The sequence below is a fragment of the Mesocricetus auratus genome, unplaced genomic scaffold, assembly GCF_017639785.1.
Source record: "Mesocricetus auratus isolate SY011 unplaced genomic scaffold, BCM_Maur_2.0 Super-Scaffold_100019, whole genome shotgun sequence".
In the NCBI taxonomy this organism is placed as follows: Eukaryota; Metazoa; Chordata; class Mammalia; order Rodentia; family Cricetidae; genus Mesocricetus; species Mesocricetus auratus.
The window spans coordinates 39,762,326-39,790,270 of record NW_024429200.1 but is presented as its reverse complement, the minus strand read 5'-3'; the positions used below and the strand labels follow the sequence as shown (position 1 = coordinate 39,790,270).

At 36.3% G+C, this 27,945-nt stretch overlaps 1 protein-coding gene across 6 annotated transcripts in view; it reads right to left on the bottom strand.

Annotated features, from left to right (window-relative positions):
- The window catches only part of Sema3a (semaphorin 3A), a 454,628-nt gene that overhangs the window by 219,214 nt on the left and 207,469 nt on the right, over positions 1-27,945 (bottom strand). Inside the window, exon 4 of one of the 6 annotated variants that reach the window (XM_040728503.1) lies at positions 15,867-15,909. The exons of the other annotated variants lie outside the window; for them this stretch is intronic. The gene's annotated coding sequence lies outside the window, so the exon portion shown is untranslated. The remainder of the gene's footprint in view (positions 1-15,866; positions 15,910-27,945) is intronic. 6 annotated transcript variants of the gene reach the window in all.

The following is a 27,945-nucleotide window of genomic DNA, read 5'->3' as shown; positions in this document are numbered from 1 at the left end:
CAAAGATGATAAAATTAAGATGATAGCTAGAGAATTCCAGGTATTGTGAACCGTAGGAAGAATAAGATGATATCATAAAATACAATAGAAATCTTATCTTAACTGAACCCAGTTGCAGTGCTCGCCAGTAAAAAGCACTGTGACTTGTATTACATACAGCCATTCAAATGAATACCCAAATATACACAAAGGTAATATTGAGAATGAAACCTCAACAAAAGTCAAGACTAATACATGTAAAATGAAAGTACATGGATAAGAATCTTTTGAAGTAAAATGAAAGAATACTTTACCAAAGATAAGTGTTCAAATATTAAAAATAAAGCCAATAAACTTTTTCTCATATACTTTCTCCATCTTTAAATTGATCACTCATTTTAACATTTACTTTTAATTCTTCATGGTCTATTAACATTTACTTAAATGTGATGAACAAAGAATAAAGTGGACCATAAAAGTAATCTATGGATTAGGTCCCCTGAATCATGTTTTTGTTAATCATATGATTTAATAGAAAGGAATTTAGGTAATTTTTCATAACCACTCAAATTCTCTAGATTTAGTTATTTATAAGAAATTGTCTGGTAAATATACCAAAGGGCACAAGATCTCATAATCTTTTGCTTTATTTAGATTTTTTAAAAAACAAACAACATCATGATGAATGGGCATTGACATGGAGTTAAACATTCCCATGGACATATATATTATGAACTATATACAACCCATTAAGCAAGACGAAATCCATCCATGCAAGGATTGTCTCACTCAGTGTGAGTGTTAAGGTATATGTGGGATACCTTGAACACATTTTCAAGTACCAGTAATGAAATAACTAATATATGTTGTCACATCAGCCACTGGGAGGTGGGTGTACCCTCATGCTTACTCATCTGTCACTCTCAAGTTGAACAATGTCTCCTTTAGGACACACATCATTTCCCCACAGCTGGCAGCTACCCACAAAGAAGTTAATTGAGTCATTCATTTCCCCTTGAACCTACTAATGTTTGGGATTGTGAACCATCAACACCGCATGCAATAAGGCGGCAATCCAACCCCATTATGAACACAAGTTGAGCCTGCTTTATATTCTGCTCAAGTATATGTAACTGAACTGTAAATCTATAAAAGGAGTAAGTTGGGGGAAGAATTGAGTCATGAAATACAGAATGAGACCAAGTTTCTGCTAGACTTACAGGAGATGATACTTTACAATAGCATACATTATGCTTCATAGACAATTTTGAATTAACATTTGTATCTGATTGTCATTGGTTTATAACCAGTAACTTCTAATGTTCTATTCACTGAATCAGTACATTTATGTAAAGCTTTGTATGCACTCTGCAGAGAGATGGGTCATGATGAAGGGCTCTAAGTGGTGACCATATCCCTTAATAAGCCACACAATGTATCATTTGGTCATTGAGCATTTGGTCACCTCACACTCATGCTACTTCATGGACTTTTCTTCTGAAACAGAGAAGTTTCCCAGAGTTCTGAGAAGAATTTGAACATCCTCAAACAATGGTTATCTTTTTGAGGGATAACAAGGTTGTTCCCTTGAATGGACCATGAGAAACTAATGACAGAGTTCTCAGAAGTTTTTTTTTTGTTTATTTGTATTATTAGTAGGAGATTATCTCTTTTATAGCAGAGAAAGAGAAACAGTGAGTGCAGAACAAGGAATGGAATTCCCTTCACAAGTAAGGAAGTTCTGTTTATCAGACAGAGGGACTGTTTCACCAGCTCATACAATGTAGCCAACATGTTCCTAGCCATCTAAACATCCCCAGCAATGTTTAGGGTGCTGCATGGTACAACACGTGAGAGTAGCACAGGATTGCACAGGAATGGCAAGCTCTCCCTTCAGTGCAGCCAGCTGCAGATGTTTCCAGAAGGATGTGGACATAACAGTGTAGAAGAATCCTGAGCTTATGGAGTGTGATAACAGACAGAAGAAAGCGGCACAGACGAGCTGATGCGCTGTCTACTTTACGAGCAGTTGCACCAGGATTAATGGGTTAGTTTCTGAGAAGCACTTAAACAGTCACGGATGCCAAGTTTAAACATTCTTATTTATTAGTTGGCTATGTGGCAAGTTTCCCGAGAGTACCATGGGAAGCCATACAGAAATGTATCTTATTCAATTCCAATATGCATATTGTATACAAGGTAGAGTCTAGTGGAGAGGGGGGATTAAGAATGGTGTTATATCATCTTCAAATGAGACCAAAGTAAAAACCATTTATGCCTAAATATTGGCGCTTCCTCGGTATTCAAGCAGGAAAGGGTCTGAAATTAACCTGAAATGAGAATTTCTGTTGTCACTGTCCCTAGAGAGTGAGATTGAAAGGAGGGAACATAAATTCAGAACGTTGCTGTTAGGAAAAGCAAAGGTGTCAAAAATCACACGTTTGTTATAGACTCTCCTATGAGAAGGTCTATTAGTAAAATGACTTTAAATGTATAAGCAATGTCTGTAAAGTATACAAAAACAGGCATGGAGAACCCATATTTCCAAAACTTCCATAGAAATTTTGAATTACTGAAAACTTCTGTGCAATAAAATTGTAAGAATAAATTACATTAAGTTATAATAATGAAGTTGTAAAGAAGAATGTTCATATGAGAAAATTTTTTCTATAACTGTATTTTCAATGTGTCTTATTGCCCACTAGAGCAACAAAGATTTTTTAATATTGTTGAGTAAGATAAATTTAACTTTTAGGAAAGAAATCCTGCAATAATTTGGCAAAGATTTATATCCCAAGTCATGGTAGTAGTAAAATAAATACAAGCATGATCTTATTAAACTTCTTGGGTTGGATCTATTATAGCCAATGTTTAAAGGCAAGATGATTTTGGCTAAAGGTCCTTTAAAAAATCTAGTACAAATTACACATCATTCAATTCCTAATGGCTGTGGCATTTGGGAAATGAAGATTTATAGGTAGTTATCATTGTCTGTAATTACAGAGATGCCATTAAATCCCCTGTGCATTAAGCATGCATCATTGGTTCAGCCCTAATTATTTGTTTGTTGCTTGAACTTTATTCTTTGTAGTCAGAGAGACTAGGAAAGTAGGGGCATTTATCTCTACTAGGTTAATTACTAAAGGATCCTAGTTATGGATTTACACACGTGGAGCAAGCATGTGAAAGTACATGAGACGGTTTGGCATCAGAGCAGAAACTGCAGTGGTGATTCTAGATGTTCCTTTTCATACACTAAAGCCTCCACAGATAAGTCTTCAAAGGAAAAGCAGGCAAGACTTGCAATCTTGGACAGAGGCCATTTTGTTTGCCCTCTGATTTCTTGAATAACAGAGAAGCCAAAAAATACATTTTAGCTTTAATTGTGTTTTATGTAACAACTGAAAAACCAAACAAAATGAATTGCAATGGAACACTTGCCTGGAAAGTAATGCATTCCTTGGTTTATTAGTTGAACTCTGATACAGCAAGTCTATTTTATTAATTTAAATTTCCTCCTGAAAACTAAATTTCCATATCAAAGATAGGACAGCAATTTTTCAGTGAGCGTCCTGTCTTACATTCACTGTAATGGCATTAGGAGAGGGTTGGGAATTGTTTTCTTACTGGACAGATCCACCTATGGTATATGATTTAATCAAAATAGAAGATTCTGCTTAAAAATACAAAATACATTTACTGCGGAACTGCCATAGTAGCATGTCTATTTTTACCAGTTTGAAATTCTCCTTTTCTAGCAATTTCTCCCTGTTTAGCTACTAGGGACCAGTAGGTCCTATGTGTGTACAGAGAGTAGCTGAAAGCTTGCATACAATTAGCACTAAAAAGGGTCAGTGACTAGAGAAGACAACTCTTAATATAAACCTAGCACTAGGCTTTAGTGCTTTGAAAATGGCAAGCTGTGGCTGGGATCAGCTAAATGCAGAGAACCGACCCTGTAGATGTGCCCCAAAATGGTGCAGTGAAGACACCACAGTACAGTAAGTATAATGTAATAAATTATCAGAGCTAGAACTAATAGACGTGCAAACTGTGAAGATTGGGAACTGAGCAACAGAGTGAACATCTTATTGCTGAGAAATATCAGATTTTTGTTCAGCATGACCTAGGTTTTGGGGACCTTAAGAGGGTGAATTGCCTTACCCAATTAAACTAACATTTAAATGTTTATTTGTTGATTAGCACTATTAAGAAACATAACCATTTTTATTAAAATGTTATTCTTTTGTTCATATATAAAAATGAACACAATAGTTTCTACCCAAACATCATGTCCCCTCTCCTTTCTTCTTGTGTTAGCGTGCCTAAGTACATAGATAAAAATGCAATTGGAAAGCTGGGCATTGGTGGCTCTCGCCTTTAATCCCAGTACTTGGGAGGCAGAGGCAGGCGGATCTCTGTGAGTTCAAGGCCAGCCTGGTCTACAAAGCGAGTTCCAGGACAGCCTCCAAAACAATACAGAAAAACCCTGTCTCTAAAAACCAAAAAAAAAGAAAAAAGAAAAAAAAAAAAAAAAGAATGCAATTGGATGCCCTGTATTCTGTTAGGAGCGTGCTGACAACAGGCATTGGATCAGACCGGGGGGGAAGAGTAAGGGTCCATGTTTATTTCCCTGGTCTTATCCCTGGAGGGTTTTATAGGCTGGCTGCCTTCTTTTCCGTGTTCTGTAAACACTTTTCCACATTCGGTAAACACTTCTCCCAGATATGTTTTAGTCCTGGGACTGGTGATGGCCCTGGAAAATAGCACCGCTCCATGTGGACTTCCTGCTCTCTTCCACACCTTTGTCAAGAGTCCTGTTTCGAAACTCCTCAGGTTACCCACCATGCTCGCACCAGCTGTTCCAACCCCCCCCGCCCTTGACAGCTAGGCACACTGGGTGTGCTGTGTGTGGATTGCTTTGTTTCTTCAGCTTCCCCCCAGTGCTTTGAATGGCCTTCGTAACTGTCACCACATTTAAAATGGTGGGGGACATGTGGATATAGTTACAAAATTGCATAAAAATCCCGAATTGAATTTGGCAAAAATTCATATTTTTCTCATGTCTTTTTGAATAGTATCATTTTCACATGAAAATAAAGGCAAAGAATTCAAGTGCTGATTGGCCGTGAGAAGTTGTAAGCTTTTTTTTAATTAAAAATAACTAAAATTTAAAAAGAAGAAACTTACAGTAAGGACTTCATCTCCATTACTCTTCCTCTCCAATGAAACAATAGTTATGTGCTCACATAGCCATTTGTTTTCCCTCCAGAAAGTTTTCAATCAATAATCCTCAGTTGCTAATTACATATAATGTCATAATGACAGAGGTCAGTTTCCAGACAGAATCTCTTAAAATGCTTTGTTTCTTTGTGATGTCCATTACAGAATCTTGTGTTTCTATAAACTTGCAATGCCTTCAACTCCTGTGTGATTATATCAATGCTAGTCCTTAACTTAAGGTTTTCTTTAAAATAGTAACAAAGAAATACAATTTATCCTGAGTCTTGTAGTATAAAAGTATTCATTTCAATCATATAAAATATGAATACAAAGTGAAATAATATTAATTCCCCTGTATTTTAAGTTTTTTTCTTTAAATTCAGTATCTTGATGTTTTGGATATTTTTATGTGTTGTTTCTCTGGAAAAGAAACACAATGCAGTGAAGAGCAGCTTCTTCCATTCAAAAGGCCATCTTTACCTATGAATTTACATCCATTCCTTTCAGGCAACCTCGCTCTTGTCTACAATGTCCTTTTTACCAAAAAAAGCTACGTTTGTCTTTCTTTCTTTTTATTTTTGGTGCTAAAGATCAACTTGGGTCATGAAATACCAAGAGAGTTCTCTACTGCTGGCCTACATTTGTCTCCAGTTTAATGAACTTGTAAGGCCAAGATTTCATCTGGGCATTGGTGGTGCATACCTTTAATCCCAGCACTTGGGAGGCAGAGGCATGCAGATCTCTGTGAGTTCGAGGCCAGCCTGGTCTACAAAGCGAGTTCCAGACAGCTTCCGAAACAATACAGAGAAACCCTGTCTCAAAAAAAAAAAAGAACAAGTTTTCACCTTATTTCCAGGTTCATCTATTACATATATGATAGTACACATATATACAACTTAATAGCCCTTGTCAATACTGCTACTTTGACCACCAAAACCTATATTTCTCCCTTTAGCAATAATAACTACTTAATGTTTTCCACAAAATTCACCTTTGCCAAGGGCAAGTTAAATTCATTATTATCATTCTTTTTACTTTTCCCCAATGGACATAATAACCTTGAAAGCTCAGTTATCCCCTCAGTTATCTAAGTCATGCATCTACTACTTTTACGCATAACTGGATTGTGCTGTCTGAAATGCCATGTTCCTTTTTCTGAGAGGTTAATCATACTTTTAAAACCCACCTCATCTCATTCTGCCTCTCTTCTCACGTCCCCAAATGAATTCCAGCAACCTTGGAACCTACCTACATACATATATACATGTATATATCTTCTATCCATCTATCATCTATCCATCTATGCATGTGTCTGTCCGTCTGTCTATCTATCTATCTATCTGTCTTCTATCTATCTGTGCATTATTGTAGCAGAATGTCTCATTTCAAGTACATGGCCTAAGTTATTGTGTGTCTATCCTGACCACAGGAAATGTGCCTTGGTTGTTTAATTTCTTAGTTGTCTTAGTACCTAACACAGTTTCTGAGTCATTGTGATTCTTGAATAAATATGTGTCCACCCACAGCTTACGAACGTAGGAGAGAAAACCAACAGATGAAAGTCTCATAGCAGTGCATCATATAGGCCTGGAATAAGAATATATGAGGTTAAACAGACAACCGGAGACCGTGAGTCACCATTGAGTAGAAGGAGATCAGAGCAAAGAAAAGATCTTTGAAGATAATTTTCTGGGAGTACAAAACATAAATAAAGTGAAATACAATCCTAAAACTTTAAAATTAAATGATACATTCTCTTCCTTATTGCACTACTAAAAATAAGCTAAATATTCAGGGATATAAATCTGATTTTAGCATCTTGCTAATAACAAGAGAAACCTTCTAACTCAGTAAGGGCTTTAAAGCCTGAATCACTGTTAAGTCACCACCCTAATGATAGCCTTGTACAAAAGGAACATGTTTTTATGAGATTAATGCAAGGGGACAGGAGACAAAGCTTAGGTCTGTGTAACTGACATAGGAAACCACCTCAAAGGCTGCAAAGTGATTCTTTCAATAGGGACATGGAAAAATGCCCTTCCCTGAAACTATGTCACAGATTCAGCCTTGGTTCCTTAGTTCCTAATCCTGATTCTTAAAAGAACACCAAAAGTCAGAGGTGTACAATGGAAACTAAAGGATTAAAACAATTTTGTATGTATGTATGCATGAACGTATGTATGTATATGTGCATGTATGTATGTACATACACATACATATATGCACATACACACGATTAATCAAATTAAAAGAAACTTTTGTAACCTTACATATACCTGACACAATTTCCTTAAGTTTAAAAGTGCCTCTTCAGAAAAACTACATCAAATAAAATGTTTAGTTTGTTGTATTTAACATTTTTGAAAACTTTTCTAAACTAAAAGTTTATTTTAAAAATTCTCTTTTCCTAGATAAAAATATAAATATACATGAAAGAAGATTTTAATACATCTCTGACTGATAGATTATTTAGTCACACACTTATGAGAGAGAGAAAGAGAGACAGAAAGAGCAAGAGTGCGCACTTTGAGGATACAAAAGAGTTGCACAACAAATTTAAGAAGCTACCCTTGATGATGAAATGACATCCATCACCTCCCCTTTGTGACTGCTACAGTCCCAGCCTTGCATTCTTGAGTTCAACTCTTTTGATAGGTTCTTCACTACAACCATAGCACCTAAGAAAACATTGTATTCAATTTTCAATAACTTTTCTGAGTAAAATTTGGCTTGCTCTTTATATTCTCTTACAAAACCCAGTTTGCATTTCACTTCTAATTTCATTCGTTTCCTTGAATTGTTTCCAAGTCTCTATAAATGCAAAAGAATGCTTTGCACAAACACTGATTCCTGTTTGACAAATATTTAGTCATCTTCACTCTTCTGAGTGCTGCCTCTTCTTGGCCTTCTTTTGTGGACAGACTACTTGATAGGTGATATTTTCGAGTCACTTACTTCTTCATAGTAAGAGAAAGACAACAAATTAATAATATCTTTTTAATTCTAGACACTGGCAATTAATTAAGATAAAATTTGTCTTTGTAGTTCTTCAACTCTTTTTTCTCACTTTTCTGTAACTTTACTCAGTTTTCCAAAGGTGATTTCTTAAGTGAAAGAAGTAAGCAAGACAAAAGGTCAGAGCAACATCATATTTATTAATCATGTTATTTTTTCTCATTTCATCTAAATTTTTTACTTGCTTTTCTTTAATGAAAATGAACACATCAAGTAGCCTGGAATGTATATTTTCTTAGTATGTTTACTATTTTGGTAACAATTCATTCTAATATTCTAGCAAAACACAGACAAGTGTGGTGTGTGTGTGTGTGTGTGTGTGTGTGTGTGTGTGTAGACAAAAATGTCAGTGAAGGCCACAGAAGAATGTAGGATGTTGGTGCTCAGGTTCTACCTATTTGACAGGGTCTCTTTGTTATTCAGAACTGTGCAAACCAGGCCAGGAGTTATAAGAGTTTCTGAGAATTCTCCTGTCCCCATCTTAAGCTCATCATAGTACTTATGGGACTATAGATGTGTTTTACTACATTAGGATTTATGTAGGTTCTGGGTATTTTAGTGAATATCCACACACTTGTAGCACAACCGAAGACATTACCTACCCAGTTAAATTCATATCAAAAACGGGAAAAATATAAAACATGATTTAAAAAATAGTTTGATTTGTCAGGCAGTGTCAGTGCACACCTTTAATAACAGTATTCAGGAGGTAGAGACCAGTAGATGTCCATGATTTCAAGACCAGCCTGGTCTACCCAATGAGTTCCAAAACAGCTAGGACCACACAAAGAGAAACTAAAAGTAACATTATGTTCCTCAGGTTTCATAGCAAAAGTTTTTTAGAGTTTTTATGAGTTATGAGGATTAAGGGCCTACAGGTTATCAACTACATAATATTCTCCATATAAAATTTAATATAGAATTTTCATTAGCAATTTTTCTTATAATAATCAATGAAAATTGACATCTATTTCCTCTTCCAAGGGAGATGCAGGCATCTGTCCTTGAATCCTCCTTGTTTTCTAGTCTCCCTTGGTCTGTGGATTGCAGCATGACTAAATTTTACAGCTAATATCTACTTATGAGTGAATACATACTAAGTTTGTTTTTAGGGGCTGGGTTACTTCACTCAAGATGATTTTTTTCTAGTTCCATCCATTTGCCTGCCAATTTCATGATCATTATTTTTAATAGCTGAGTGATACTCCATTATGTAAGAATACCACATTTTTCTTAATCCATTCTTTGACTGATAGGCATCTAGGTTGTTTGCAGGTTCTGACTATTATGAATAAAGCTACTCAGAATTGAGCAAGTGTCCTTGTTGTGTGATTTGGCAACCCTGTGTGTATGCCTAAGAGTAGTTATAGCTGGGTCTTGAGGTAGATCAATTCTCAATTTTATGAAAAACCACCATACTGATTTTCAAATTTGCTGTACAAGTTTGTACTCCCACCAGAAATGGAGGAGTGTTTCCCTTGCTCCACATCCTCTCTAGCATGATCTTTCATTTGTGTTTTAGACCTTAGCCATTCTGACCTGTGTAAGATGGAATCTCTTAGTCATTTTGATTTGCATTTCCTTGATGGCTAAGGATGTTGAACATTTCTGTAATTGCTTTTTGGCCATTTCAGATTCTTCTGTTGAGAATTCTGTTTATATCTATACCCATTTTAATTGGATTATTTTTGTTTGTTTGTTTGATATCTACTTTATTGAGTTCTTCACATATTTTGGAAATCAGTCCTCAGTCAGATGTGGGTTTGGTAAAGATCTTTTCCCATTGTATAAGTTTCAGTCTTGTCACATCGATGGTGTCCTTTGCCTTACAGAAGCTTTTTAGTTTTATGAGTTCTCATTTATTAGTTACTGAACTTAGTGTCTGGGGGTAGGTAGAGATGGGAGCATGAGTGATCAGATTGAAGTAGGATTGATGGGGAGAGTATTCAAAGGAATTACTGAAAAGGAGTGGTCATTTCAGGGTCATGTAGAAACCTGGTGCAAGGGGAACTCTCAGGAATCTACGAGGATAACCCCAACTAAGACTCCAAGCAATGGGGGATACAAAGCCTTAACTGGCTAAGTCCTGTGACCAGGCAGGACTTCTAGTGGAGGAATTGGGACACCAACCTAGCCACATAATGTTCAACCTACAGTTTGTCCTGCCTATGGCAGGTGTTAGATAAGGGTGGTTCAGAGACTGTGGGAGTGGCCAGCCCCAGACTTTTGCCAAGATATGCAATTTTTTTGAGATTCTTGAGAAATCTGTCTTTTTCTGAATAGAAATGGAGGAGGAGAGTATTGGGGTGGAGCACGGGAGGTAGAGGGAAGGTAGGGGAAGGAACTGGGAGGATGGGAGGGAGGTGAAATCCTGTCTGGCTATAATAGATTGATAGATAGATAGATAGATAGATAGATAGATAGATAGATAGATAGATAGATAGATAGATAGATAGATAGAGCTCTGGGAAAGAGCAATATGTCTATAATCTCAGCTCTTGGGGGATAGGAGCAGGAGAATCAGAAGGGCTAATCCAGGCTTAACTACAGAGGAAGTTTAAGGTCACGCTGGGTAACATGAGATGTCTCCAAAAACAAACAAACAAACAAATAAATAAACAAATAAACTTAAAAGTTGTGTTTGGACCATGAGTATCATTTAAATCAGCAAAGGATTTTTTTCATATTATAATAAATATGAAATAATAATATAATATAATAATATAAATAAATATAATAAAAGAACATAAACAGGATCCTGAAAACAGATCAAGACCCTGAAAACAATTTGGAAACTACACTGATGTATTAAAAAACATTAAAATGTTAACACACTTCGCAAGTGCTCCTGGTAAAGTATGGAGGCTTCACCTTACATTTTATATTTGTAATATTTATAAATCATATTTCAATTTGTAAAAGACAGGGCACTTTAAAAATAATACCTGTGCTATATTTCATATGTTTACAGAGAGTATTTCTAGAAATTTCTGCTATGCAAAATATTCAATCATTGATGTTCCAGGCCTTTATAGGCCATAAACATTTAGTGTTTATTCAATTGCATATATTTAATTCATAATTAATTTAAAATATTGCTACTAACATATGAATTTAACAGATGCTATACACAAACCAGATTTTGATGAAGAATTGCAAAACCACAGTGATCAGTTGAGTTTAATTGCTTGTTTTGATGATTACAACATAATCATAATACAATATGATATGTCAATAGAAACTTTTTCAGTGTGTTGAATGAGTTAGTAATCCATCTTGTCCTCATTCTCTGAACACTTACAAAATGGAATTGCTACTGTCAGTAGTCTGGATCTGTAGATATTTTTAAATTTCACAATCTATACTTTTTCCTAGAATAATGATTCACTTCCTTGTGTGAACCAAGACCTAAATGTTCTGACATCACTGACCCCGAGAGGCTGCCCAGACTCCACTCTAATGAGTGCATAAGGAAGAGTGAGAATTCCTCTACTACTTAGGGCCTGGTTTCACTTATCAACAACCGCTCCCCTTCAGATCCACACTATTAAGCCAGGGCTCTCCAGTTTACCTTTATCTCTCCCACTTCATTGACCTTGTCTCTTCTCCTCATTGATTTATGACTGCTTTAATCACAATATTCTTTGATCACCATTCTCTCTACTGGTCTTTAATGTTCACATTAATGAACCTTTAAACCATTGCTTCCAGCTTATATTGGACCTTACAAACTCAAAGACCTCCATTCTTATTATCTATGTGCTTTGCTCATCTCATAATGTCCAATGCTTATGATTTTTTATGTTTTCTAGACAAATCCCAAACTTCATTGCATCCTTACCCTGTGGTATTTAATAGTCAACAGCTTCATGACCAATTCTCTGCATTTGTTATTGCCCCTTACTCTCTGACTCTCTGTGGTTTGCGTATGTGCCATTGCAACTCCTAAAATCTAGGAAAATATTATAAAGATTAGCAATGTAATTATGTCCAATGCAATAAATAATAACTAATATCTGCTCACACTCTAGTACTTTGCTGCCACCTGATTCTGCAGGTACAGTATGGAGGTGATGAACCACACTTGTCTAGAGTGCTACTTGGAAGGCACATTCTGACAGGCTTGTCAACCTTCCCTTTAAACAACCATTGCCCATATTCACTTTGTCCTGGATCCACAGTCTTCTGTTAGTTCTTCTATACCACAGAGGGCTTTCCGTTAGTTTCAATCATTTGACCTAGGAAAACAGTCTGCAGTTCATTTGGAATGTAGATAATTATAAATTTTCTGTAGTCTCTTTACTATATAAAATAATAAAAATATGTACATCCTTTAAACTTTAAATCTCACTTCCACCTATTTATTTGAATGCAATTGTCAGAAAAGCTTACAAATATGTTTGGTTTTAGTTTGCATAATTAATTTATGTTAATTATTTCATCAAAGTGGACTGGAAGATAAGAACCAAATGCAGATATACAGTGACCTGAAATTTTTACTCTACTACTGGGTAAAACAAAACATACCAAGTTTACATATTAAATGCCATTGAATGTCTATGTGAGCACATATCAGATAGTGCCAGATGCTCTCTGTAAAAATTGCGTGTAAAATGTTATTAAGTTATTATTAATAATTGATTCTACTACTATATTGTACATTATTTTCATACTCTTTTTTCTGTATTTTGTTTCTAAACAGGCTGAAATCTCATTTCTGGACTCCAACTATTCTATTATCTTAGAAACTCTAAGGAATCTGATGTGTCTGGATATGCTGTTATTAAAACGGGGCACTTCAGACCGTGTCCGGTGTCACAGACTCTTGGCTTTTTCATTGGCTTTCTCCTTCCTGTCCTCTAAGCAGAGGCTGTGTTGAGGTTTTCTGTTCAGAGCTCATCCCCTCTCCACTCGAAGGAGTCATTGCTGATCTACTTCCCTCCCACCTTCTAGGCACTGTCCTTCCTGAATGACTGTCAAATGTTCCCTAAACATCAAAGGCACTGGCCTATCTGTCAACTGTTTACTGCACAAATAAACCTGAAGTCATGCAAACTCTGTTGGTACAAATGAGAATTTGTTAGCTTCTCTTCCAAACATTTTTGCTCCGTGTTTTTTAAGATTACCTCTCCTCTGCTTGGATTTAAAGAATCAGACCTCTTGAACTTCCTCCCTCCCACATGCCTCATTATTGGTCACCATATCTGTATTAATGATGTGTCTATCCCGTATTTGTCAGTAGGCAAACGAAGTGAAGTTTTGAATGAGGTGCTACTTCCTCTATGCTCCCAGTTGTACTGACCTAAGGTGGCCATCAATCACTTCTATGGTAGAGTTCTGGAATAGCATCCTACCAGAACTTTCAAAATGCTGTTTTTCTTTAGTTCTCCCATCTCAGTGGTTAGTTTCTAGGATTCAGATGATTGTGGCCTCTTTTTGTAGGGGAAATGGAAACAAAAATTTAACTTCAATCTCCTCTTGAAAATTCCTTTATTTTATATAGCCTATGTTAATCTTCTTGATCAAATATTAGACTAATATAATTGACTTCATTCTCCAATACAAAGGTTTGTCCATGTGTGGCATTGAGACCTCAATAGCATTTTCAATCAACTTGCAGTACATATAGCCAATCACCGAGGCTAGTGCATTCCATCAAAACCACTTCAAATCCCTTCTATTCCTCTATCGAGAAAGAACCTCTTTTCTTTTTTTCTGTGTTAATGAAGATCCATTTCAGTCATTTTACTTGTTGCTGAGACCTGACAAAAACAAGGAAGGAAGAGCTGCTGACACATGAGAAGAGGCAATTTATGGAAGAAAGGGTTTATTACGGGTTAAAGTTTAAGGGGCTCATCCTATCCTGGTCATGAAGGAAGAGCAGCAGGCAGAGAAGACATGGTTACAAAAGGAGGCGTTGGCTAATCACAATTAAAAGTCGGGTCAACTATAAAGCCTCAAGTGTGGATTCCCTACAATGACAGCACCACCCTCCCAAACAGCATCACCAGCTGGGGACCAAATGTTCAAACACACAAATCTAAGGAGGATATTTTACATTGAAACTCTAATATTCAGCCTCTGGTCCAGACAACTTATGACCTTCTCATTATACAAAATACATTCAGTCTACTTTCACAAGTCCCCATAGTCTTTACTATTCCTGGTAGTATTAGAGAGTTTAAAGTTCAAGATCTTTTCTGAAACTAAAAGCAATCTCTTAACTGTGATCCCCTGTAAAATAAAATTAAATAAGAACAACAGATAACGTACTCCCACTATGCAATAGCGGAATAAATACATAACAAAGGAAATCTTAAAAAGGGAAACCCACTGGGAAAACTGAAGTCCAGAGCTCCATATCAATTACCTGGGAATTCTGATGGAGTCATTTGGACTCCAAAGGGATTAGGTAATCCCAACAATACAATGTATAACCCACACAGTATTTCCCCGGACTTGCTCTGTTTTGTGTTTGTAGCTTCCCTCTGTGGATTTCCAGGTCTCTGGCATCCCCGACATATTTTATTCCCCACTACTATTTAGGTTTTCCCTTCACTGTGACATATAGTGACTTCTAAGGTACTCCATTTAGAGACTTCAATCCAGACACATACAGTCTAGCATCAGAAGTTCTCTGGAACTTTGTTGCAGTGTCCAGATGTTAAAGAGTTCTTATACCTTAAGTCTTGTAACTTTTATACCAGAAGAATTAGTAACATTTGGATAATGTTGCCAAGTATTGATATCTATGCAGACAGCCTTTGACCCTGGGGATGACGGATGCAGAAGTCTCTGAATGCTGCCTATGAAAAATCATCTTGTTTTCTAGGAGCAGGAAACCCCTTGCAGGTTTAGGCTCTTTCCTATGAAAATGTTTACATTTAAGAAGCTGGAGCTTTGGATGGTTGCAGTTATGTCATCAGTGTCTTTCTAGTGCCCCAGGATAGAGAACACCAACTTCCTTTTGTTAATTATAGCATCTTTTTAGAAGATGTGTCCACAATTTTAAACTGTTCAAACATTTCCTTGACAAATTGCATAAGTTTTTCTTCTTCTGCCATAGTGGTTGGACCTTTTCCCATTTAAGAGTAGTCAGTAATAAATATGCCTTTCAGAATTTCTGCCTTGAAATTTCTTCTACCAAATAAATTAGCCATTACTTTTAAATTCAGCCTCATGCAAGTTCTCAGGATATAAGCAGAATGAAGCAATTTTGCCAGAGTGTAGGAAAGCAGCCTATAATTTACTTCTTGTTGAGCACTGCCCCTTGAGCAAGACTACTACTGTCTTCATTTTTCTCAGACTTTGGAGCATTCAGACTCTTACCGGAATAATTCACGATGCTTGAGTCATTTCTGCTCACGTAAGTAACCTCTTGCCTACACTCTATAAATATCCCTAAGCAAACTCATTGGTTCACCAAGCTAAACTGGTGGGATCTGTGCTTTGGTGCACTGTGGGCTTCCTATGTGTGTATTGACTCTTCTCAGGAAAAGTCTTGTTTCCCAGCAATCATAAAAGTTAGAATAAGAGGAAAAATATCTCTAAGTTGTAGTACAAATGTCTGCCTCTGTTTGAAACAAGAGTTTGAATGATCTCTTTGAAGAAACAAGTGGAAGGAGACCACAACTTTCTTATCACCTTACCACTGGGTAGTTGCCTAGATGTGCTGCACAGGAAGTTGTAGTCCTAGAAGAAAACAGAGAGGCAGATGGGGCTGACTCAGTGCCGGCAATGTAAACACAGTGACTTTTGATTATATCTTCAAGATCCTTGAGGCCTGATTTACTCTTAGGGCTATACCCACATATATATTGCTTGAGTTTCTTTGTGGATGTCAGAGGAAGTTTTGGGTGGACCATGCTCCAATTGTATTGTCATAAAACACAGTCTTCTCCTTGTCATCAACAAATATGCAAATAAAAAATTCATATATAAGGTATACACACAAAATAAACACACCCACAAATACACATACATACATATATGTCTTTGTTTATCACCTCAAAAAAGAAACATGGGGTGGGGCTGGATCATGGCTCAGCAGTTAAGAATCACAATGTTCTTCCTGAGTACAAGTTCAGCTCAGACCAGTCTGTAATTCCAACTCCAGTGGATCGAAATCTTCCAGCTACTTTGAACACCTACACTTACATGCATGTACTTCCCCTGCTAACCACACACATAAGCATATTATTAAAAGATAAAAATGAATCTTAAAAATGCAAAACAAACTTTTCATGTTTTCTAGTAAATGGCAAACAATGAATGTGAAAAATATACTCATTTCTCCTTTTCTGATGATCACAATTCCCCTCCAATTCCTTCTTCCACTTCAAATTATTTCTAGTTTGTTCTTTAAATATTTGCTAATATTTCATCGGACTAAGATCATTAAAATTACTTCAAATTATTTACTGCAGCACATTTAAGAAAGCACAAGAATACTTTCTCATCATGTGTGTGTATTAGAGGTCTCAGAAGCAGATACTGTGAGCCATAAGGCAGCAGTAAAATCAGTGTTTAGTTCGAGGACTGTGGCGTGTGGTCAAGGAAATGAGTTCACCGTAGATGGAAAATTTCCTTGTCTTTGTGTGAGTGTCAGTAGACATTGCATTAGCATCTTTGGGGACTCTCTCTCTACTTGTTCTTTCCAATGTTAAAAAGCTGCATTTTAACCTAGTTATCTTTAAAAGTTAAAATAGCTTTCTTTTCTCAGACATTTCAATAGACAGCATGGCAATGATTGTTTATAGTACTAAAAGGTTTTTCTTCTCCAAGCTCTCTCTCTCCCTCTCCCTCTCACTCTTTCTCTCCCTCCCTCTCCTTCTCCCTCTCCTTTCCCCCTCTCTCTCTCCCTCTTTCTCTCTTCATATACATGTATCAGTGTTAGGAGCATCTACATGTGGAGAAGCTACAAATAAAGTTACCTAAGACTAAGACATTTTAAGACAGTTAATTGCCCAATAATGGGGAGTAAGTTGTCATGGCACAAAAACCACAGGCTATTCCTCAAACTGACCAGTGGTTCCCTTGTGCATGATCTGGATCAGAGAAGGGCATATATGTCTGGCATCTGGGGCTCATGCTCTAACCTGATTCAGGATGATAAACCTAGATGTGTGGAGACTTGAGGCATCATGCACACTAAGTCTGTACAGCTCAGTGCTCCTCTTCCTGCCTCACAGGAGACAGTAATTTTTCTCCCGGTCTGATGTCAAGCCTCTGGCTCCCCACTGGTCTGTGTTCCTCCCAGCTCCTGCCGCTGAGGAGGGCACAGAAGGTAATGTATGTCTAAAGACACCATTCTTCAACCCTCCCGCCAATCCTCAGCAATGAACCACTTTGAGATCACCCTCAGACAGAGACTATTTGTTTGAGTTGTAAAAAAAGACCAAGATAGAGAAGGAATTTAGTAAGGAAGGATTTTTGTGTTGATTGTCATTCAACATGTCTAAGTACTCTTTTGTCAATATATGTAGTCAAAATGAACACATTCAGTTTTCTTATTGCTGATGACCAGACCCTTTTTTGCAGACATACTAGGCTTGAACTTTTGCTTGTAGGAATAAAAGACTATTCTTTAAGACTAACACCTAATCCATCTGTCTGTCTATTATTTTTTAAGAACACAATCTAATATATGTATACATATATATGTATATATACATATATATATATAATATTTTACTACACATAAAACTAAAACTCGATGACCCAAAAAGGAGACAATCCCATGTCTTATCTGCAATATATAAAATTACAAATGGATTTTAATCTGAATCCAACTCATTAAATATGTGGTCCTGGGTGAATCACATAATGTCTTTATCTTCATGTTCTTGTTTTAAAATTTGTCAAGGATTCTTCTAATTTACACAATGACCTCTGCATTCAAATGAAATAAGGAGTGTAAAAATTATCACTAAAAAATTGTCTTATGGAGTTGCAGAGATAGAAAACAGTTGGTGAAGCATTGGATGTCCAAGAATGATAAGATGGTGAAACAAATGGCCATCAACCTCTGGCCTGTACAAGCACAACATGAGGGTGCATACCCCTGCTATATACATACTATACAAATACACTCACAAGTATGCATACACACACGAAAATAAATAGATTAAAAATTTAGTTTATGCTTATATATTACTCTACATCATGTTTTTTTTTTACTCCATGACTGGCTTTTTTTTCTAATTTCTCACATTTAAATTAAATGCATTTCCAATTTAATCATAAATTATAGTTTGCGGAATGGCTCTAGTATCTTGTTACAAATGAGAATTCTTATGATCTGTTACTCCTCTGATATATAAAAACATACTAGTGTGGTTATACTTTTTAATTGAGCTGTAATAATATAGGATCAGCCTCAAAATAATTTTTTATGTATCCCTAACTCAGACATATTGAAAACTTTACATTTTGGTTCCATTAATATCTTGTTGGGAAAATCCTTTGGGTTAAAAGCCAAAAAAGAAATAGCATTATTTAACTATTTAATTACTTCCATTTTGTTTGAGAGACTTAACCTCAATTTAACCTTTGTGGCTACTGTGCAAGTCAAAATCAAATGGCTTTGACAATCTGAGTCCCAGAATAATAAACTCTTTGGGCCGTAACGCTGTCCACCTCTAACAGAGGGAACCTAGCAGTCTTCAGCTTGTTTGTGCTCGTTGATTGATAATGAGCAGTTACTCCGTCTACATCTGCCTGAGACTATGTGAGGTCTGCTTTAGCCTGCTGGGAGTCAAGAGGAGGGAAAAGCAATCACAGTGGATTTAAAAAATTTTTCTAAAGATGACATTGGGGAGGCAAATATTTTGGCCACAGGCCAATAAGATATTTTTAATGCTAAAACAAGCCTGGCACTTTACATTATCATTTTAATCTGTTTTCACAATTCAATATAAGTAGACAGCTCACTCTTTTAAAGCCAACATTCAACATCACATTGACCAATAAGTTATTTTCAAAAATACACAAAGAATGCAGATTGCCAGAGCTATTTTTTTTAATTTGACAATTTACCACAAAGTCTGCTCACAAAAAACTCCGATTTGTTAAGTGTGAAATACCTGAATCTCTACCTTGGTTTTCAATTTAATTTGGAAATAAAGACCCATGTCCTGGATACTTATAATTAATTGGGGAGATAATAATTTCTTAAGAAATGGAGATGAGCTGTTACTAGGCATATTCTAAAGCTTATCTTTTTCTTAAGAATTTCACTGCATAAGTAAGTACAAACATAGAGTGTGCCTTGTAGCCATTCATGCAACAAGAGACACGTGGGTTGGATTCCAACATGTCAATAACTTCAATAACACTACCGATAGCTTTATTCTATGCCACTGGCTATCTTAATTTCTATCAGTGCCATGATTCTCTGGGTTTTCAGAAGCATTTGGTGATGATAAAATCATCATCTGCTGTTCCAAGGTGTTGAGCATTGGAAGTGATCAGGGAAGCAGCTGGGTTGGACCTTCTGACTAAGAAGCAGCAGGTTAGAAGCCAGGAGGGGCTGCTTTGCTTAACTAAAGCCAAAAGTCTGTTTCCAAGTGGAGATGAGGACTTGAAGCCAGTGCACATGGCCTAAGAAATGACTCCAGAATCAGCTGTGTTCTCATTTATCTTAAGTGAGGACATTTATGCTTTAGTGAAGACAGGGAAATGGTCACTGAGCCAGAGACTGACCTAAAAGGGCCCTATTTCCATACAGTGTGAAAGGCTGTCTCTGCAATGGAAACCATACAGTGACCACTTGTATTCCTTACAACAAGATTGTCCCTTGACCCACTCAACACGACATAGAAATATTCCCTTGAACAATATCAACACTTTGTTTAATCCTCAGAGAAACTTGCTCAAGTTTAACTGCATTGCTTAATCCATGGACTGTCTCAAATATTGGGTATTCTTTTCTGACTTTGCTTAGAATATGAAAAAAAGTCTAAAATTTTGTCCAGTTTCTGTGAAGCCCTTAATATAAAAAGGGTGAATACAATAAAAATGTTGCTCAGTATCCAAAACAACAACAAAAGTATTAAACAATTCCAAAGAACACACAAACACTAAATCATAGTTTGGCAATGTGTTTACAAAACCCTACCCTTTCCTGCTTAACTATGGACTACTGATAGATTCTGGAGGGAGGACAGATCTTGCCTCATTGTATACACACTGAGTAGCCCAACAGATAGTTCCAAACTCAGTATCACACAAATAATCCTGGGGAAACTCAGTTATTCTTAAGCCAGTGAAACAGTTATAATCATTTGTCAGCTGCCAGTGTTGGTATAGTTATGCGTGGGTTATTATTTACTCCACTGCAGCAGGAAACTGAAAGATCTAGGAGAATGAAGGATTGGGAAGGCAGAAGGAACAACAAAGACATTTCCACACATCATTGAAGAAACACTATCAGAGAATGCAGGAATGATCCAAGAATCCCTGGGAAGCCTGTGGTTGGGCACTGCTAGACCTCTTGAAGGTGTACAGTTACCACCTTCCATTGATCTGTGACTTCCTCCAATAGTTCTGTTGGAGCACAGAAATGATGGACTGCTTTTCCTGATCCAAGGTTGGGGTTTGGCAGAGTGATAGAAAATAAGCTCAGCTATGTGGGAGAAATAAGGTACTAACACAAGAGTGATTGATAAGCGAGCCAAGGCACAGAGTAAAGAAATGAAAAATGATCACAATCTAGTAAATAAAGTTATCAAGCTTCTGAGTTAGAAAAAGCAATGGGACTTCTCCATGCAAACACGAATGTGGGATCTGGGGGAGGAAGAGAGCAGTGCTCTTAGTCATCTCCATCTTCATTCCAAGTGCCTCGTAGTGATGACAAGGCCCAGATGTGACTATGGGATTTGAGGTTGAGTTGAGTGGAGATGAGACCAGAGAACTGAAGAGGCAAGCTGCCATCTGTGGCAGAACAAAGACAATGCATTTCCTTAAGATAGCAGTAGCATTTTGATGGAGGGGGGAAAAATGAAAACAGACATGGGTGCTAAAGCAGTCAGGAAATTATTTGAATATGTGTAAGAAAGAGTCACAAGTGGAAAGCTGAGTGATGTGGTCTAGAAGTACAGATTTTATAATCAAGAGCGGAAGGAAGTACAACAGCCTAGAGACGTCTTGGAGATTCGAACTCGTAGGACAGCAATCTATACCATTCCAATTCCAATGTAAGTTCTTATAACACATTGTTCATGGACGTTTTTCATTCTAGGTAGCTTTCTCTTAATCATTATAAATATTTCTGTTATAGAAGATTGATTACAAGCCTCAATCTACTTATGTATAGTAGGCAAATACTCACAAAAGGATCATGCCAAGGAACAAAAGATGGATAGTTTTGTGTTTTCTTTTCATTCTTAGTTATTCTCTGAAACATGTGATTGTTAATCATAGCTTTGATTACTAGATTAATCTTAACTATTTTACATGTTCCCATGAAGAATTGAGTGTGTCTCTTGAATTATTTATAGAGGGTTATGCCAGGATTATTGGTACTTACTATCCTCAAATTTGAATGGAGATGAAATGATTGGAAGGTTCTCTATTTCGAAAAGCAATGGATATTGTCAAGTTCAAGTTTCTGAAGGAAGTCCAAATCAAGGAAAAACTTATCTGGGACAAGAGCCTTACTGCATAAGTAGATATCATTCATGAAGCATTAAGAAAAATGCTGGGGAGTAACTACCTGGAGAGGTTCATGAGCTTTGGCTCAAGAATGATTTAATATTAACCTCACAAATGCCAGCTAATTGTTAATTTTACATGTTCCTCAAAATGCAGGCATTATTTTGATAGATACATAGCTTTGTTTAAAGTTTCTGTAAGTTTGCAGTTCTACCATAATTTTGTTACCTACTAATCCAAAGCATACATACTTGGACTACAGAAAAAGGATCCCTGCCTCCACCTGGGAATTCTCTCCAGACTGTCTCCAAGGGAACACTTTCTCACAGCAAGACTCAAGAAGCACTCACATTTATTTTCTTGACTAAACTCTCTGTAGTTGACATTTGCCTTTCTCTTTAGTCTCTCCTGGAGGGATACAATGTAGATTGGTTTTCTCCATGTCCTTGTTTATAACCACTATTTGAAATTCTTCAGTCTTTAATTCATCATGTATCATATTATTAGACTTGATGCTGCTAATGAGAAAAAGACAGATTGTACATAGCTTATCAGCCATACCAAAGTAACTTGCAAAGCCAAAAGAAGAAATCCTATCACACTGCATTGATGCTTTCTGATCCTTTAAACAATTGCCAACTGGGAAACTTGGCAAGACTTTGAAAATTTTAACGTCCTTGTTGTTGTGATGGCAGACAAAGCAATCTTGCTTCTATCACTTTTAAATTCAGATTTATTGAGTATCCCAAGATTTATAATCTTTTCTCACAGCACGTGCATAAAATGTAATATGCAATTAGGATTTAGAATCGTTTGAAGATGATGTGATTGATGGGGGTGGCAGAGATGATGTGGTAAAGCAAATACTACTCAAAAGTCTGATTGTTGGACCATGCTCTTTTGCAGCTCCCATGCTTGTTTAAATATACACAGAATGGAGAGAAAGAATGATCGTGATTGTCCTTTGCATGAAATGATGCTGTGGTAAGTGGAAGAATGTGCCATGACCAACCTCAGTTCTATGTTAATGGTGTGCGTGTTTGTAAACAGAGCAGGACCCAACAGATCTATTATGTCTTATAACACCTGAAGTTGTAATCCAAGGGGAAATTTCATCTCTGACTTATCTTTCAAACTTGAAGTGATTGTATTCTTAAAACATGGTTACAATTCATTGCAAATGATTATTGCCTTGAGATTCACATTGGAATTCTTAAAGCCATAATATTTGATCATTATTTTATCTAAAAATACTGCTTTCAAAATGCAGCTAACAAACAGAAAAGTCCAGTGAATTTAAGCATCTGTTTGAGAGTATTCTCATTAGCCACAGCAATAAAAATGATATGATGTATTATGTTTTCTGAACAAAGGGAGCCCAAAACACATGTCAATGGAGCAGTGAAGGAGTTACTGTGTATCATAGTGCATAAGAGGATGGAAAAATGCATGCTGGCTCTCGAGTTCAAAGGGCTTGAGGGAGCTTTGGTAACTTTATCCCCTTTAGTCGCAAATTGTGAGACGGCATATGGTTAACATCCTTTTTTGGTGTTATTTTTAAACTTGTTTATGAGACATAAATGAAAAGTATTCTAAATCCTTTAATGACTTCTTTCCCTGGGTGGAAACTCAATGGTGTTGGGCCAAACAGCATCTCATGCAGTCACACTGTCAGAGGCTTTTCTCAGTTCTGTTGAAACAAGAATGGAGAATGCACAAACCAGCATCTAAAAGTAATATATTATATTGTTTTTTCTTTATTTCTCTCTTTCCCTCTGATTTAGGTATTCCAGGTTTAGACAGCTAAGGCAGTTGGAAAGGGAATTTATGAAACTGTCAAGAATCATTTAGAGAAAACAAGTGTCTCCACAATTTCCCACAAATCAAAAGCTAACAAAGGAATTTAATTTTCTGAATAACTTAATTTCTTGGTTGATAGTAGTCAGAGACTTGGTATTCTTGAATCATTTAATATATATATTAAGTAGGGGAGGAGGACGAAGAAGTAATAAATGTCAAACACTTATCGAAAACAGGCTGGGTACTTTCTTTTTTATTCAGTATTCTAGTCTCTATTGGAACTCTTTGAACTTACAAGTAGTCCACCTGTAGTTAAAATCTTCTACAAAGCTGTTTCATTGTGTTCCCTGTTTTAGGACTTCCATCTTTCTATAGGAGAGAGGGAAGTTGAGATTGTACATACAGTATACAGAATCATAAACTGTAATATTATACATAGAGTCCTCTCATTTCTCTAATTTTCCTTGGTACATGTTCACAAGTTCATACAATGCAATCAGATAAACTTTAAGATACTAGAATTCATAAATATGTGAATACTATCCATAATGTTCAAGCCATTTGCTTTAGGATAAGAATATGAGCTCTTGGCAACAATCCTCACAGGGGCTAGGAGGATCTTTAGCAGAGAATCTCCAGTACCTAGTTATGGTCTCTCATCTATTTTCTTCTGTTTTCTATGCCATTTCTCATCTAATGGATCTAGAAATCAGAAGACATTCACAACAAAATCATGTAAAGATATTCATCTCCGTCCTCTTAGATATACTTGTGACAAAGCTGGTATAGCTATCTTTATATAACCAAAAGAAAATGGTTTAGATGAGACAATATTGTGAGTCACAAAACTAAATTAAATGCTTTAAAGGGAAATACATGCAAAAATATGTTAAAATTGGTCTTGTATATTCATTAAATGAGATGACATTTCATGTCTTGCTTTTCATTTCTTTTCTGCAATAACTGTGAATCATCTTGTGATTTTTTTTGGCATGGGACACAATGGTCTCTAAAGGTTTGAGATGGAAGTAATCATGTCTGTATGTTCAAAGACTTGATTGCTACCTTTCTTCTGACAACACTCTCATACACAGGGTCAGCACATGGCTTGTTCACCTCCTTTATCACATGGATCCACGTCCAACAGTTCATTTATTTAGGCTGACTCTCTGTGGGGTCAGTGGTTGCATGAAAATCTTGGCCCTTAACTAATATTGTGATTTGAGACTCCTCTTTCCAAGTTCAGCTGCTGTACTTGGTCAATGTTGCTGTTATTAAATCCATCTCCCTTCCTGTGTGCAACAAATGGGAGGTGGATGTTTAGTGACACAATGTCTCTATAGAACTGGCAAGGAATTCCCTTTCACCATGTGAAAGTTCAAAGGTAACGAGAACTGTGACACAGTAATCCAAAGAAAGATTCATAAGCTGTACTCTGAGCAGATGATTCTACCCTTTCCAAAATTCTCTTAACCTTGTGAGGAGGGAATCAGGACTATCCCTTTGCTTTCTGCATAATTTTATATACCCATAGTCTGGTAAAGAAAAGTCTCTCTTGTTTAATATTTTTGGCTAAGTGATATTTCAATAGCAACATTTTAAATATTTACATACCTCTGGTGACAATGAGTGTTTGCTGGTGTGCTTTTTAAAGGGCTCTGAAAACAGTCTGTCAATATTTGTTCATTAACCAGTGTTCTTTCACTGCTCTAGAGACAGTGAGTAACAGCATAACCATAATTAGAATGCAGGATATGCCACTTCCAGTCATAAACTCCATGGACAGGATCTCACTCTTCCTCCTGAGGTCCTGAAGTAGGAAACCAGGCTTATTCAGAAGTCAAAACTCTAGGGGTTTTCCAAACCAGAAGGTTCTTCTTTTTTTATTCATTTCTTTTTCTGATCTGTGGTTTCATCCTTCCAAATAAATAAGGTGTCTTTTATTTTTGAGAATGTATTTAAACTACCTCCAAAGTAGATACTTTTGTGTTACTATTTTATATGACATATCTTCAAAGACTGATATAATTGCATCTACAAAATCTCCAGTATATTTTTAAAAAGAGAATATTAATGACAGTTGTCATGTTTTCCTGGGATTATACTTAGAGGCTTAGTTATACAGGTTATGTTAAAAAGAAAATTCTGTCATTGTAACACTCGTGCTTTAAAAATAATTTCTGTTCCTGCCCCTATCTAGAGATAACACCCCCTCTAAAATAAATTACCACCACAGAAAAAGATTTTCTTGATCCTTCATATTTTCATCTCATCAGTCCTGAAAATAACAGAAGCTGGTTCCTAAACCTATGCAAGGTAGGGTCCTCCTGAGATAGGAATGTAAGATATGTGGGGGGACTTGATGAACTGGGAGGCCTGAGGAAGAAGTTCAAGAAGGAACATATGATCTTAATAGATCCCTAAAAGGAAAAGTGAGCATGCAAATCATGAAAATACTTATTTTATTATGTTAAGAAGGACATGGCAACCCAAGAGCAGGCTCTAGTGTCAGGAACCCATTCACTCCCCAAAGGACAGAAGGGGTTGATCCAGAGAGAGAGAAGGGGGACAAACTAGGAGAAGTCGAGGGAGGGGAAATCTAAAAAGGACACATTGTAGAAGAAAATAATAGTTTTTAATAAAATGAAACATTTTCACTACTTGTCCAATGTAATTATTTTAGAAAGAAAAACAAATATTTGTGATGCAGGAAATAATTTATAGTGCTATGAATACGCTATTTTCTTGGATACAATGGAGATTACACAGATAAGGTAGTAGAGTATGAAAAGACAGAGCCTCCAAGTGAAAAAATGAAAGTGAGCATCAGGATAGAGCAACACCACAAGCGAGGTTAAGGCCCCCCAATGCTTTGTGGGGAAATGGGACAGCCTGAAACTCTGCTCAGTGTAGATGTCTCCCGCATTGCTTCATGACTTCAGCACAGGCTGAAAATTTTTTTATACTTTTTCTTAGGCAGCATTTTACTTACGATAGAATAGTGCTTTTTTTTTTGCTTAGCACAGAAAGTGGGAAGAATACTAAGGAAACAGGTAAATGAATGAAATAATAAAAATATTTGATAATAACAGAAATGTTTAGTCTTGGAATGTTTTCAATATTTTCATAAAGGAATAAGTAAAATATAAGTCTTTCCCAATAATGTCATAACATGATTTTCCTTCTATGCTAGGCACTATATTAGGACATTTATTAAGCTGAATATTTGCATTCTCTTTTTATACACAAGATCCTAACATTTCTGCAGAACCGTTGGAGTAAGAACACAAGTAACAGTAGTGTTTCAGGGGGATGTGTACTTGTATTGAAGATGATCTCTTAATTTAATGATAACTTAATCACAATACTGCATTGAATCTATGGAGAAATTTTACAAGTATATCTTTTACACTGTGGCCATGACACTTTTCAATATTTCAGAATACAATCACACCAATGTGTATGTTTAATGAGACATGTTTGTATACCAATGTTTAAAAAATAGCATTTCTTTTATGTTGAATTCCTTCCCATGAGAGCAAATAAATTCCACAATGATATATTGGTTAATAACCTATAAGTATGCCAAAGACACTTAACTATTTTATAAATAGAACCAACTGAACAATTTAATTGTAAACCAATTTCCATTCCTGATAGTGAAGATTTCTATAAGGACTAATCAATTACATCCTTAAGGACCTCTATCGTATTCATAAGGCTGTTTAAAGTCTTTTACTTGGGCTTCAGGTATGTTGGACTATGCTGTGCTGGGATAGTTAGGCTTTAGTAGAGCCATATTGCACTGGCTGTTGTTGATTGAATTTTATGCTGGCATGTGATCACTTCGAATTAGGATGATTTCAGGTCTGGGATTTGACATACAGGTTTGTCTTTGTTGAGTGGGTGTTTTCTTCCTTGGTTTCTGTTTCATTTCTGGATTTGCAAAAAGTGTATTTAAATGTTTAGTAGATATGTAAATGTTTTACTGTTTTTATGTCATCAACCTTACAGACTAGTTAGCAAGCATGTGTGCAGCTTGTGACAAACTTTACTTGGTGCAGTAGAATAGAATTCACAGAAAGTATATATTTCCTGCATGGTATGTTAAGAAAATAAAATATTAAGGTTTGTTTTTGAAGAAGATAGAACATATATAATAACTTTGGCTCATAGTAAATGGTATGTAACTACAAATTATTCTCTTTCTTCTATAAATCCTTCCATCAGGCATGCACACACACATGCACACACAGAAAGACAGACAGACAGACA